At 41.8% G+C, this 13,875-nt stretch overlaps 2 long non-coding RNA genes across 2 annotated transcripts; one reads left to right on the top strand and one right to left on the bottom strand.

Annotated features, from left to right (window-relative positions):
• The first annotated feature begins 1,093 nt into the window (after positions 1 to 1,093).
• On the top strand, positions 1,094 to 10,744 carry LOC311578633. Its single transcript, XR_014772918.1, has 3 exons — positions 1,094 to 1,234; positions 1,356 to 1,436; positions 10,143 to 10,744. It is a non-coding gene; the product is annotated as an uncharacterized lncRNA (long non-coding RNA).
• LOC311578566 lies at positions 1,931 to 3,201 on the bottom strand. Its single transcript, XR_014772898.1, has 3 exons — positions 3,144 to 3,201; positions 2,827 to 3,062; positions 1,931 to 2,087 (listed from the first exon to the last, which is right to left on the bottom strand). It is a non-coding gene; the product is annotated as an uncharacterized lncRNA (long non-coding RNA).
• Positions 10,745 to 13,875: the final 3,131 nt, after the last annotated feature.

Here is a 13,875-nt window from a genome sequence, read left to right as displayed (position 1 = left end):
GTCTTCTCAGAGGCTTGCTGCCTCTGTCTTTCAGCCTAGGCCTACTCCTGGAAGCTTCTAGCCTCCATACAATCTAATCAAGGCCTAAAATGTTTTTAGCCTCTGAGACTTACTGCTGAGTAGACTCGCCCTTTCTAGCCCTTTCTGAACTCTTGCTGGCTGGATCAACTTAGCTGTTCTGGCTCAAAACTCCAAGTTGGCTGATTCAAACTGGATTCTCCCAGCTTCTGACAGAATTGCTCTGGCCTCACCCTGACTTTGACAGTATGTTCTCATCTGCCTCATCATTCTCTGGCTTGTTCTGCCTTCACCTGTGCCTAGTTTCTTCTCTCTCTACAACCTATCTCTGCACGACTCTCTCGGTAAAGCTGCCTCTGAACGGGCATCAACCAAACTGCCACCAGCTCAACTCCACCGCGATGCCTCTCTACTGACTCCCCCACTGCCTTTCACCTGACCGACCGACTCACTGAATTCCACACCACGGAAACTCAGTTCAACTGATCTCACTGTGAACTGACTTAACTCCCAGCTGACCGACTCTCTCTCCCTTCTCTGCTCTCAAGTAGACTCTGTCTCATGTCTTTTATTGTGAGAGTTGGGTGTATCCTTTCTCTGACTCAGTCTGTCAAATATTTCTCTGATTCCTTACTTTGTATGCCCCTCAATTAGATGTCACTTTCAAACATGGCTGCTTCCTTCTACCAACTAACTTTACCTACACTGTTAAGGATTAAAGGTGAGTTCTAAGGGCCTGGCTATATTCCAGCCGGAGGAGTCAAAGGGGCTAGGGGTGTCTGCATTCCAGCTGGATCACACAGACCTAAGTTTTCCAATGTGATCCCTTGCCAGAGCAGCTATGTTGCTGGATTAAAATTTCTTTACCCCCTGCCCCCCCCCCCAAAAAAAAAGAAAAAAGAAAGAAAAGAAAGAAAAGAAAAGAAGCAAGAATATTTAAGGCAGAAATCTGCCTTAAAATGTGAGTTTCTATGGAATGTTGCAAAATGGTACAGGTTGTTTGGTTCCATCAGGAAATGACTGTAGTTTGTCTGCAGCAAGAGTTCTAGAAGGAATAGAGTCGATTTCCGTGTCTGCTTTAACAGCTTAACAGGCCCCTTCTCTGAATTGGCAATAGAAAACCACTGGGAAGGGGGAAAATCTTCTGATTAATTAGACATAATTAGGTTGTCAGCTCATATATCATTTTGTCCTGCCTCTTCTGGATGTTTTGCAGGTTAATTAGTTCATGTTTGTAAAATAAGCTCCAAGTGCCATGTATCATTGACACAAAATTTGATGTTTAGTGTGATGAACGTAATTAAGTCATGTTAACTTCATACGAACTTTCCCTACAGGATAACGCCTGTTCTGGAAGGATCTGAGGATGGACATCAAGGTTCTTGAAACTAGCATTTCATCGAGAAAACCTTCCAAGGGTAGGTATTTTGCGCAGTCTGTGATACACATCTGAGAGCACAGGGCTGACTTAAAGCGCCGGGTTAGAATTGTGGCTTCCATTGATGACTAAAGGTTCTGTGGTAGTCAGGTGAACCCAGGGTCAACTGGAGAGTAAACAAAGCTTTTCTTTTGAACACAAATATATTTGTCAGCTATGAGATTCATTTCCTTAAAATTCAGAAATGGGTTCAAATATCCTCGAGCAACAGCTTTTTAGCAAGTTTTTCTTAAATAGACAATTGATTATTGATTCGGGAAGAAGGTTCAAATATGTAATCTGTACTCTCCTAATTGGTGACATCTGAAAAGGGAACTGAATTAGCTCTAGGGAAATGATTTTCAAACATTTGGGTCAGCAATTACTGAAGAACCCGAGACTGTCTATATGCTATATTTCATTTCTTAATTGAAATCATAAGATTATTCTATAGTAAAATGGATAAGATGCTTTTAATGAAAATATCAGGGAGAAAGAAGTGTGACATTGTTTTATATTTTATAAGGTTCTTTAATGTCTAGCTTAATGAGAAGCAGCTGCAGCCCCAGCCCAGCTTCTGCAGCCAATCTTATGGGAGACGTTGTTTTGGTTGAAGTAGTTGAAGAAAATTTTGCCTCACACAAATCTGTAACTGGAACAGAGAGGAGTATTGTAAAAGCATTTAAAGGATAATTTTGATTATCCATTTTAGATTTGACACAAAAGCTCTGAAAGCAGCAGTTTTCCTAAAGTTTTTGAAGCCATGCACATAACCTTTTGCCATCCTGAGCATTGAAAAGCCTTGCTCTATCATGCACTGATGTCTAGCACTGAGCATTTAAAAGCCTTGCTCTATCATGCACTGAGCATTTGGAAACTATCGATCCCCTAAGTTATGCAGAACTTCCAAATGCTGACACGTATCAGGACCAAGTAATCACTTTCATTATTATCATCACGGATTTCATCATAAATTCTTTAGGTATTGGTGTACTGTCAAGTTTCCCAGATTCTCATTTTCATTTGAAAGCTGGAATTTTATTATTGGCAATAAATACTTGGGATTGTGTTCTGTGAAGTGATAGTTTCATTTTGTTCACTTTAGAGAAAGGATCTGCCAAATGCTCATTTCTGATTAACATCTTTTGCTTTCACGTGAAGAAGGAGTTCCACCAAAAGCAAGCAGTTAAGCTCGCACCTCAGAGAACAGCATCATTTTCCATAACTATTATATATCAAGGTCTTCACGAGAATTCCTTTTTTAAATTAATTAATGTATTCACTTTACATGGTGATTGCAGTCCCCCGCCCCTCTGCCAAGCCTTCTCACACACCCTTCTGCCATTTTCCCCTCTACTCAGAGAAGGGGTGGGTCCCCCATGGATACCAACCTGCCCTGGCACATGAAGTCAATGCAGAGCTAGGCGCATCCTCTCCCACAGAGGCCAGGAAGGCAACCCCGTTAGGGGAATGAGATCCAAAGGGAGGCATCAGAGTGAGAGAGAGACCTGTCCCAGTTGTTGGGGGACCCACATGAAGACCAAGTTGCGCATCTGTGCATGCTCTTTGGTGCCTTGTCTCTGTGAATCTTGTTTTCTCACCTAGAATAGTGCTCCAAGGTAAACACCTAACAGAATAAATAAATGTTTATTGCTTAATCATTGCCATTATTAACTGAATTGACACAGGGAGAAAAATCAGTGCTTACCTGATAGTGAGCGTATCCAGTGACATGTACGCTGACTGTTGCGAGCACACAGTGACTGCCAGTGACATGTACACTGACCTCAGTGAGGAAAACAATGGCTTTCAGTGACATAGACATAGACCCTAGTGAGTATAGAAACAGTGACTGCTAGCGTGCTTCTCTTCCCTCATCCTAGCTGGTGCTCTATTCTATTCATGTTACCCAGGAGTCTTGCTCATTTTTTCCATTTTCTCCACCAACACTAATGGCAGAACACTCCAAAAGCACGTGATTTCCTAGTCTGATCATGGGAATACTTTGGACTTGCTGAGTCCTTTAAGAGAGTTCTGGAATGTTTAGGGTCCAGGAATCGCACTTTGAGTAGCATTAGCATTGGCAACACCCTGAACGTGGAGCAGAGAGCAGACATTGGCCATTGTTGTAAAGACAATATTTGAACTGTTCTTCAGCTGTGCGTAGGGCAGTGGGAGGCAGAGCCATTTGACGGCTCATTCTTCTTTTTTCTTTAAAACATTACAACAAGAATAGTGTATTACATTAGACATGTGTTTTCCTTTCCCTGTTTTAATTAATTAATTAATTAATTAATTACTTTTTGGATTTTCGAGACAGGGTTTCTCTGTGTAGCCTTGACTATCCTGGACTCGCTTTGTAGACCAGGCTGGCCTCGAACTCACAGTGATCCGCCTGCTTCTCCCTCCCAAGTGCTGGGATTAAAGGCATGCGCCACCACTGCCTGGCTCGTGTTTTCTTTTCCTACAGCATGCAGAAAAAAGCAGTGGGCACTGTGACTGAGTGCACATGTGCATGCAGACACATCGATCCAACTGAAGTTTCAGAGAACTGTCTTTCTCATCTGTGTTGCCTGCTATCAAAAGCAACACTCATTTTGTCTGAAGATTTTTATTCTATTACATTTTTTAAAATGTTGGTTGTGCCCATTAAATTGATTTTACATCTCACCAAAAGCTTGGAAACTGCAGGTGGAAAAATAGAATAAAATAAAAACCTCTGCTCAAAATAAAAGTACTTTCATCTGTAATTTTCTTCTAAGGATCTGGAAGTAAAGATATTCATAAACTTCTAATGGTCTGTTTTCCATGTCTTGACTCTGATGCCAATAATATCTTAACTTAATTTTATCTTATTTACATGCATGTGTGTGTGTTCGTGTGCATGTTTGTGTATGTATGTGCAGAGTGTGCACTTGTGTTGGGGATAGAGACACATCACGTATCTTCCTCCATGACTCTCTACTTTGTTTCTCTGAGGTAAGGTTTCTTGCAGAGCCTGTAGTTTTCTGATTGTGTTAGAACCACCAACCAGGAAGCTCCAGGAAATCTTCCTGTTCCTGTCTTCCCAAAGCTTGGATTATAGTCTAACACCACCAAGCTCAGCTGAGCGGGAAATGTGGGTCCTCGTATTCGAGCATCCAGCATTTCACCATCGGCACTGTCCCTCTAGTGCACCAATCTCTTCAAAACGCCGTCAGATACTAAAAGTTTCATATCAGGATGCAGGAGATGTGAATTATTACACAAAACATCCCCTTGATTTTGTTTCCTCTGGGAAAGAATAAATGTTTACCTGCATTTATAAAACCTGGTGCATTTTTGGATAAATATGCACAATTACTCTAATCAGGAGGCTATTTTGAGATTGATAATAATTATTATTCTCATAAAAAACTTAAATTGGATCTAGATTTTCATTCCAGTCAGTACTGCGTAGACACCCTACTCTGCCAATCTGAGAACTGTTATTCTGACAATAAATGCTAGAATAAAGTGACCACCATTTGGAATTTTAGATTTCGAGGACTTTTATTGCTGTGGATAAGATAGATGGAGAGGGGGCTGGAGAGATGGCTCAGTGGTTAAGAGCACTGGCTGCTCTTCCAGAGGCCCTGAGTTCAATTCTCAGCAACCACATGGTGGCTCACAACCATCTGTAATGTGATCTGATGGTCTATTCTGGCATGCGGGTGTACATACAGGTAGAGCACTCATATATACAAAATAAATAAAGAAATAATTTTTAAAAAATAGATAGAGATAAGGTAGAATAAATTTGAGGCAAATATTTTCTACCCCCTTCCAAAATCTGGTCTATATCTGCTTTCCCTCCTTAGCTTTCAAGGTATGTCTCTGTCTCCCTCTCCCCCTCCCTCCCTCCCTCCCTCCATCTCCCCCTCCCTCCCTCCCTCCCTCCCTCCCTCCCTCCATGTATTTAAAACCCACCATCCCCTTGGGCTAGTATGCAGATATAAGTGAGTACATACCATTTGACTCTTTCTGCTTCTGGGTTAACTCACTCATTATGATCATTTCTAGCTCAATCCATTTGTCCACAAATTTCAGGAATTCCTTGTTTTTAATGGCTGAGTAGAATTCCATAGTGTATATGTACCACAGTTTCTTTATCCATTCTTCTACTGAGGGACACTTAGGCTGTTTCCATGTTCTGGCTATTATGAATAAGGCTGACATGAAAGCCTTCACTTACCAGGAAACTGGGACAGAGGGGAGAACATTCTATTGGGACTCTAGCTGAGAGAAGCATGGGAGAATAGCAAAGTAGAAGGATCCGGAGGGTCCTAGAAACCTACAAGTAGAACATTATGATAGGCCGATTTGGGCCCAGGGGTCCTGCTCAAACTAAGGCACCAGCCAAGGACAACACAGGCGGTAAACTTTAAGCCCCTACCCAGATCTAGCCAATGGTCAGAACAGTCTCCACACTTGAGTGGAGAGTGGGGTATGACTTTCACATGGACTCTGGTTCCTCATATTTGACCATGTCCCCTGGAGGGGGAGACCTGGTGGCACTCAGAAGAAGGATAGCAGGTTACCCAGAAGAGAGTTGATACCGTATGAGCATATACAGGGGGAAGAAATCCCCCTCAGGAACAGTCATAAGGGAGAGGAATAAGGGGAAACTGGGAGGGAGGGAAGAATGGGAGGATACAAGGGATGGGATAACCATTGAAATGTAACAAGAATAAATTAACAAAAAAATTAAAAAAAAATAAAACCCACCATCCTCCTGCTCTGCCTCTCCTTGAACACTGTGCCCTCAGCCCATGGCCGAGTCCTTGCCTGGCCTCTTTGCTTTGTTACCATTTGAGTGCCTGGCTTCAAGGGACACACATGAAGGATTGGTGGAGGGGCTGGCTGGAAGGGAGAAAGACTTAGTTATCTATGGTGATGCTCTGGAAATGAAGCCATGTGGACAAATCCGTAAGTCTTGGCTAGTCATTGGAATGGGACCAAGTAAAGGAGGGGGAAAGCAAAGATGGCCTTGAGAGTCTGGCTTGGGTGAGCATGGTAAGGTGGGAAGAGGTAGGGACACAGAAGAAGCAATGACTTTGCCTTCTGGATGTTCTATCTATTTCCTGGTAGATGAGGTGGTTTCCTGGTGGAGCCTGGGTTAGCGACGTGGATAAGGCTGTCCATAATGAGACTGTTGTGAACTCACAGATGTAAATGAAACCATGAATGGAGTGGACACGACATAGCAAGATACATTACTGTGAAGGAACGTGGGGGCTGAAAAAAATAGGAAGAAGAAGAAGAGGAGGAGCTGCCAAAAAATGGAGAAGTCTAAGGGGCAGCAGAACATGGAAGAAAAATCAACATGGAAACAACAGATGCAACAGATGGTGAAATCAGACTGTTAGCAATATGTGGTCAGAAGAAGATAATTGCGTTGAAGAGACAACACTAATTAGTGGATGGAGAACTTGAGGTGGGAATCAAAGGATGACTAGGATTTGGGTAGCTATGGTTACACCTCCCAAATGATGCCTCGCTGAAGAAGACAGAATAGAGGACACAGGTTCCCCTGAGTCTTGGTGAGTCCTCTTGCCTTATTTCAGAACAGAGGGGAACCTTGTTTATTTATTTCATCCATGCTTGTTGGACAAATAAAAGAAGAAAAGAATATATTTATATGAAAAAAAAATCTTCCTTTGAGACAAACCAGCTCTTATGCTTTATTCGGTTTCCCTTTAGACATGGACTCTAAAAAGCTTTCTGAGGGAGCGCCTGTGCTGCTCTTGAGGAGAAAAACCTTCAGCAGAAAACAAGCAACAACCGACAGAGCCTTCCACTTTACGAGTGAGTGAAACAAAGAAGGAATTCGCCATTCAACTTAGAAATCCAAAGTGATCAGAGGGGAGGGGGCAGCACATACAACACGAGATGAATGTGCAGCGTTTTCGGTTGCGGTGTGAGAGAAGCCTCGCCTAGAAGTTGATCTGAAAACAAAGAGGCATCCAGAGACCATGGTCTGGGGGAATGCACTGCCACAGTCGCCAGACTGCAGAGGTCAGACAGTTCAATAGTGCACTGACTCTGGGAATCAAGGCGTTAGTCCTTTGCTGTGGGGGAACTTCCCATCAAAGAAGAGCATTTTATCTTTCTGTCTGATGTCTCAAAAATCAGTTCTGGAGTAGGATGGGCTGTGCAAGATCAAAAGCTCTGGTGTGCACGGACTCTTTGTTTGTAGCCTAGAAAGGTTGTTAGGCATCGTCTCTGGCTTCACTCACGATCCGAGCGTGGCTTACCTTACGTTAAACAACACGGCGAAGTCACTAGCTTTCCCATTTGTGAGGACAGTCTGAGGACTGGCAGCTTTTTCAAGTAAAAACCAAGGAGTGCTAAGCGTGTCATCATTAGAGGGGGTGTTCAGGGTTGTGAGAGGATTAGGACACATAACAAGAACTGTTATGTTATTAAGTTATTAAGTATTCATTTATAAGTCAGGTTATTCCTGCCAAATGAAAATATAAAAAAAATCATTTCTTAATTATACAGGCACGGAAGTCTTGCCTCATTAACCACATATTTAAAACAGCTTTGTATCACTTACAAAAACAATTTAAAATATCAGATTATTGAATTTCCTGTGTTTCAGTGTCCAACTGCCTTGCAGCCAAGATTAACCTGTTTATTGTCTCAATTAAACACATCAGAAAGCGTTATTTTCCATTTTTAAATAATTGAATTCCAGGGATATGAGATAACTCATACAGCTACGTTCACCGATTCACTGTTGAAAGTCAAAAATTAAGTTCCGATTTTAAAAACCTAATTCTTTCCCTTTCCTTTCTCAAAATATAAATACAAAGAAATGAAAATTAAAACCCAGCTCCACTTATACAACATGCTTGACGGGCAGCAGGCTGTTAAAAGGCAGAAGAGAATAAAGATGTTAAACGATTCGTTTTGAACTGAATAACAGGAGCACCAAATGAAAACTCATCCAGCAGAAGAAGGGCTGTGGTCCCGCTCCCATCCATCACCAGCAGCTGGCAGATGCCCTGAACACTAAAGCAGGCCCCTCAGATGCCAAGTTTTCAGCTCACCAGCATCTCCGCCTCTGTTATCTGGGCTGGGAGGATGGGTGTGGACCAGAGGGGATGGCTCCACATAGCAGCACATCCCACTGTTAGGGAGCCGATGGTGTGAGCCAACAAAAAGGAATTCAAATTTGGAACCAGACCTCACCTGATATATTTTAATTGATTGTCATGTGATTGTCCATCTGTTTATAATTTGACTGTCTTTTCTCCATATGAGAAATGCTTTTGTGCAGGGCGGGACCCAGGCTCCTTTCAATTTCTATATGGAGAAAAGTATTTTCTATCTTTTCATTGCTCTGCTGAGGAGCTTTCAACAAGCTTTTGAAAAAACGTCTGGACCCAAATTTACAAAGTATCAACCGATGCTATGCTAAAACAATGTGGGTATTTTATGGGCTGCAAAGCTCTCGTTATTAAGTAAGTTTTTGGTTATGATAATTTTAATAACCAGAGCAGTAAACTGCCCTACAGACCGAAAGGCTAACAAACTTTCAAAGTTAGTTGGGATTATTTAAATTCAATTTACTCCTTACAGACTAAATCCAAAATACTTGGCTCCAGCTATAGTTCTATGATTTATTTAAACATGGCCATTTAAATGATTTTCAGAAATTGATGCTAGCTACAATTGTGGAGCAAAATCATTGGGCCCCCAATTTTCTAGAAAAGAGAAACTATTTTTTCCCATTTAATATGTGCTAATCCTCTTTGATGGAACTTTGAGTCTCTTGTATAAATATGCCTTTATATTAATGTTGTATCAAAAATTCAACAGTAGACATAGGACATTGGAGTTGTGATTTAATGGGGGTGGGGGAAGAACAGAAGATCTCAAGTGACATTTGCATAAGAAGTAATAGGGGAACCTCAACCTTACCCAAGCCCTCCGAAACAGGAGCTAAGGTTTGGGTTTTTGTTTTGTTTGGTTTGGTTTGGTTTGGTTCGGTTTGGTTACATGTAACTCAAGCAATCCTGGAGTGCATTGATGTTTGAGAACAATCTGACTGGTCCAGCCCGTGGGCCTAGTCCTCTGAAGCACCGCCTAATTTGTAAAATGTTTTCTTGGAGTTTAGTTATGCCTGTCATTTTTATTCTATATGTGGCTGTCGTCACGCTGTAACATCAGAGTCAAATAGTTGCGATGAAGAAAGTATGGCAGCGTCTTGAACATGTTCATTACTTCATAATATAGGAACACTTTCTTGACTACTGAACTACACATAACACAGAGACAACACCTTCCCAGATCCATTAAATTCACTCATTGGCTCACTTGTTTATTGGCTGGCTCACTCACTCACTCACTCACTAGGAACGAAAGGTCACAAGTTCTAACAGGGTGGACTGTAGTGACACACATCTACAGCCCTTGTACTTGGGAGGCTGAAGGAGAAGAGTTGTGGCTTAAGGCCAGCCTGATCCAACTAGAGATACCTTTCCCCAGAAAACAAAACAAAGAACATACTAAGGACGTTTGGAAAGACTTTAGGTATTAACTGCAAGTCTCTTTAAATCTCGCAATTGTTTTAAGTAAAGAAAAAAAAAACAGCTAAATTGGAAAATATGATCTTTCTTTCTTTCTTTCTTTCTTTCTTTCTTTCTTTCTTTCTTTCTTTCTTTGTTTTACTTTTCAGAGCTGAGGACAGAACCCAGGGCCTTGCCTCCCACTTCCCAGACCTTTATCCCAGGGCTTTATCAGCGAGACCAATACAGTTCCCTGGAAAATATTGTAAGAAGAGCTGTGGAGGTTTACTGGTGTTTCAACTCAGTGCAGTAGGATGAGTCATCGCTAAACTCAGCTGCATGATAGGCGTCATAGAAACTTAGTAGCTCAGTGGTTCAGTGACATTAAAATGTAAAAAGGAGTAAACATACTTAGAAACATATTCATCTCAAAAGGGGGATAATATCAAGATTTTCGGGGCTTAGAAGTGTTTTGAATTCAGCAAGGGAGGGCCATGAGAAGGGAGGGGCCTAATGAGTTTTAAGTCTGTCTGGCCCGACACGGCACATCATAAAACAAGGATGCTTTCTGGTGGTACAGTACAAGGATGCACTGTACACAGTATGCAGAGTCTTGAAACGTGGATGAATGTGGAATGAGTTCCAAACAATAGACACGCCCCAGTGAGTGGAGGGAGCGAGCCTTGGCGGCCTTTGATTTACGTAACACGAGGACTTCAAGGCACACAAGGCCCTTCTTCCCAAGCTGGGATGGATTCTCCTCCCAGAGCCTGCAGGAGATGTTGAATTGACATCACAGAGAATTGTCAGCAGAGAAGAGAGACTGATTGCCGGGCGATGGCAGGGGGCTGGAGAAGAGAATTAAATTCCTTACACCTTGTTCATCATGTCGTTCACTCGCCTCTTCAAAGATCTTCAGCGACTTCTTATTACTTAAGGAATTAAAGTCAAACCCGGGATGGAATTTCTGGTGTGCTCTAATCTGTCCCTTATGCTGCTGTCCTTAGCCTTTTCCGTGTGCATCGCCTCATTTGGTCAGTGCAGCACCCCTACTACAAGCTGGGGAGCTGTTGGAAGCCCCAGTCCCAGACGCACACAGCGATAGCTGAACGGACTTGCTAAAAGTAGGCAGCATGCTCGGCTGAGTCAGGGCCGAACTTCATGTCCCTTGAAGCATCCGAAAGTGTTCACGGAGCGTTTTCTTCAGGTTAGCGTTCTTCCACAAGCACATCTCCCACTTTTCCAGCTCAGTGGCAGCTTTCAAGTTCTAGTTTGGTCTCTGTTAGCAAATGGTCCTGAATTCCCACCCTCAGGGCTCCTCTACGCCTGCAGATGCTGTTGATATCGCTCTTAGAATTCTGCATGGTTTTGTTTTGTTTGTGTTTGAGTATTAAGGTAATTTATGGTGTTAAGAATTACTTCTGGTGGCTTTGTGACATCACTCAACGTATGGGTATTTACACTGAGACAAGAGTGAGCTCCTTTAACAACCACACACTAGTACGTATTCTGCAGCTCCAGCAGAGCGCATCTCTTGTACGGGATGCCTATGCACCGTACATTTTTCTCTCTTCCCTAAGATCTTGGTTGTGCACAAAGAAGAAGGAGATTTGGTAAATGTTTTTGGGATAAATAGATAATTTCACTTTCACGCCATCTTTGTATATGATTAGGAGAAATGAGATGAAAAAGAAAGGAGGGAAATGAGATGAAGCAGAAAAGGTGGACCAGGTTGAACACGACAAACATCTTTTGGATAGCATGTCTATTTCAGTTGACTCAAAGTGTCCCAAGGACTCTGTTTTCATCTGACGCTCAGATTCATAGGATGACCAATAAAACTGGGCACGTCGGAAACAAGTCCACAAGAATTGAAGATTGGAATCTGTGCTGTGCCTGTTTTACTCCTCATGCTGGCAACTCACCGGCAGCTTACACAGCACAGAGAAAGAGGACGATAGCGCTTTTGTCCCCCAGCATTTTCCTGGCCACATTTCATCTTCTTGAGGCCACTGCTACTCCATCTCTTCCGGGCCTGTGCCCTCGGGTACAGCCACGAGGAGGGAAATTCTGTAGTGGAGCATCTCCTCACCCTCTGTTGACTACAGGGTTGGGATCTAAGCACAGTCTTCTTTGGAAAGTCTGATAACTGGGAAAGAAAAAATCGTGGGCATATCACCACACAGGAGGGCAGGCTCCTCTCAGCTACCGATGCCAAGGTTAGCCACTCTCCCGTCATCACTCTCCCGTGCTGTACCACTGGGTCACACTGGGCACACCCGTGACCAGGCTTCTCCCGGTTCGTAGCTTAGCGTGCTTAGGCAGAGCTGTGTGGTCCATGCTTTACTTCCCCATTTCAGGATGAACACGTTGACCGCACTAAAACTAAATGCTAGGCTCTACCTATTTACATTGCTGACTTCCTCTCAATAGGTTCTTACATCACAAAAAGGGATTATAGTAATCGGACTGCTACCTGGGAAGTTGGAAAGTTTATGTGGTTTTTGTTACTTCTGCAAGTCTCTCAATTATATTCTACACACACATTTCTTCACTTAAGAGTAAAACAGAGCTGTGTAAAGTGAGCAGCGTGTTTACAGTAGATCCCTATGGCTTGCTATCAAATTAGTGGCAAATCAGTATTATAGTAAACAGAGGTCAAAGATCAAACCTACAATTTCACATAAAATTCAAAACACCAGACACAAAATACAAAAAATAAAAGGATCGTGTCATGAGACCATCAACTACTCTTAAAAAGTAATCAAAACCAGGAAAAGATGAGAGGAAACAAAATTTAAACATAATTTTTGTTCAGAACTTGATGCAAAAGCCAGCCCCTGCAGAGAGATCTTTTTAAAACCATGACAGCTGACTACATGTCATTCATCTTAAACGGAAACACACATCAAAAGGTGGAGAGAAGCAAGGGGTAGCAGCTCCTAGGTTCTGTTCACGGGGTTGACACTGACTTTGGACAAGGCAAACTCTGTATTTGCTTTTCACTTTGAAAAGCAGGGTGGAAATTGATTTACTTCTCCAGATGGACGACAACTATGGAGAGAGAGGCAGGGTGACTCTCTCCTACATTTGATTAGATGCCCTTTTTTGAAAAGTCAAGCAATTTAGTAGCATGAAAGTGTATGTACCACACCCTATTGTTACTGTGGGCCGATCTCCATATTAGGTTTCTATTCAGGAAACTAAGAAAATCACATGCATTTTTTTGTTTAAAGTATTTGTTGTTTTGTTTTGTTTTGAAGACAGACTCTTTCTATACAACCTGGCTGTCCGGGAACTCACTACATAGACCAGGCTGGCCTCAAACTCACAGAGATCTGCCTGTTTCTGTCTCAAATGCTGAGATTAAAGGTATAAGCCACTATGCCCAGTTAAAGTGGTATATTTTTAAACAACACAAAACATAAAAAATTATCATTTAAATATTATTATTAAAAGTCACACTTATCATTATTAACCTAAGATTAATTAATCCTAATTTAAAATGTAATTATTTACTAAGTTCTTAAATGAATAGATTAGGTCAGATGACAAATATTATAATAGGAAAATCAAAACCTTTTAAAAAAGAGTTTAGCTGAGCTCCAAGAGAGTTATTTAGAACAATTCAATAATTTTAATCCCAAGGTTACCTGTTAATTTGTATTTGCTTAATCAATGCCACCAGATGTCACTATATTCTATGCAATTACTCCTGAGTTCTCAGAACCTCCCAGCTAATGAAAATAATATAGTGGCCTAACAGTTATGATCTCCAGATGATTATAAATTCTATTCTTCATAGAGGTTTCTTTAATGACATGCAACTTACCACTTTCTCAATAAATCTCAGCACCAAAGCTCTTTTTGTTTTCAAGATTTGCTTTTATTATTTTAACTAAG

This window comes from Acomys minous, assembly GCF_964271855.1.
Source record: "Acomys minous genome assembly, chromosome: 12".
Taxonomy (NCBI): Eukaryota; Metazoa; Chordata; class Mammalia; order Rodentia; family Muridae; genus Acomys; species Acomys minous.
Note: the sequence above shows the minus strand (reverse complement) of the source record. Positions and strands in the feature narration are given on the sequence as shown.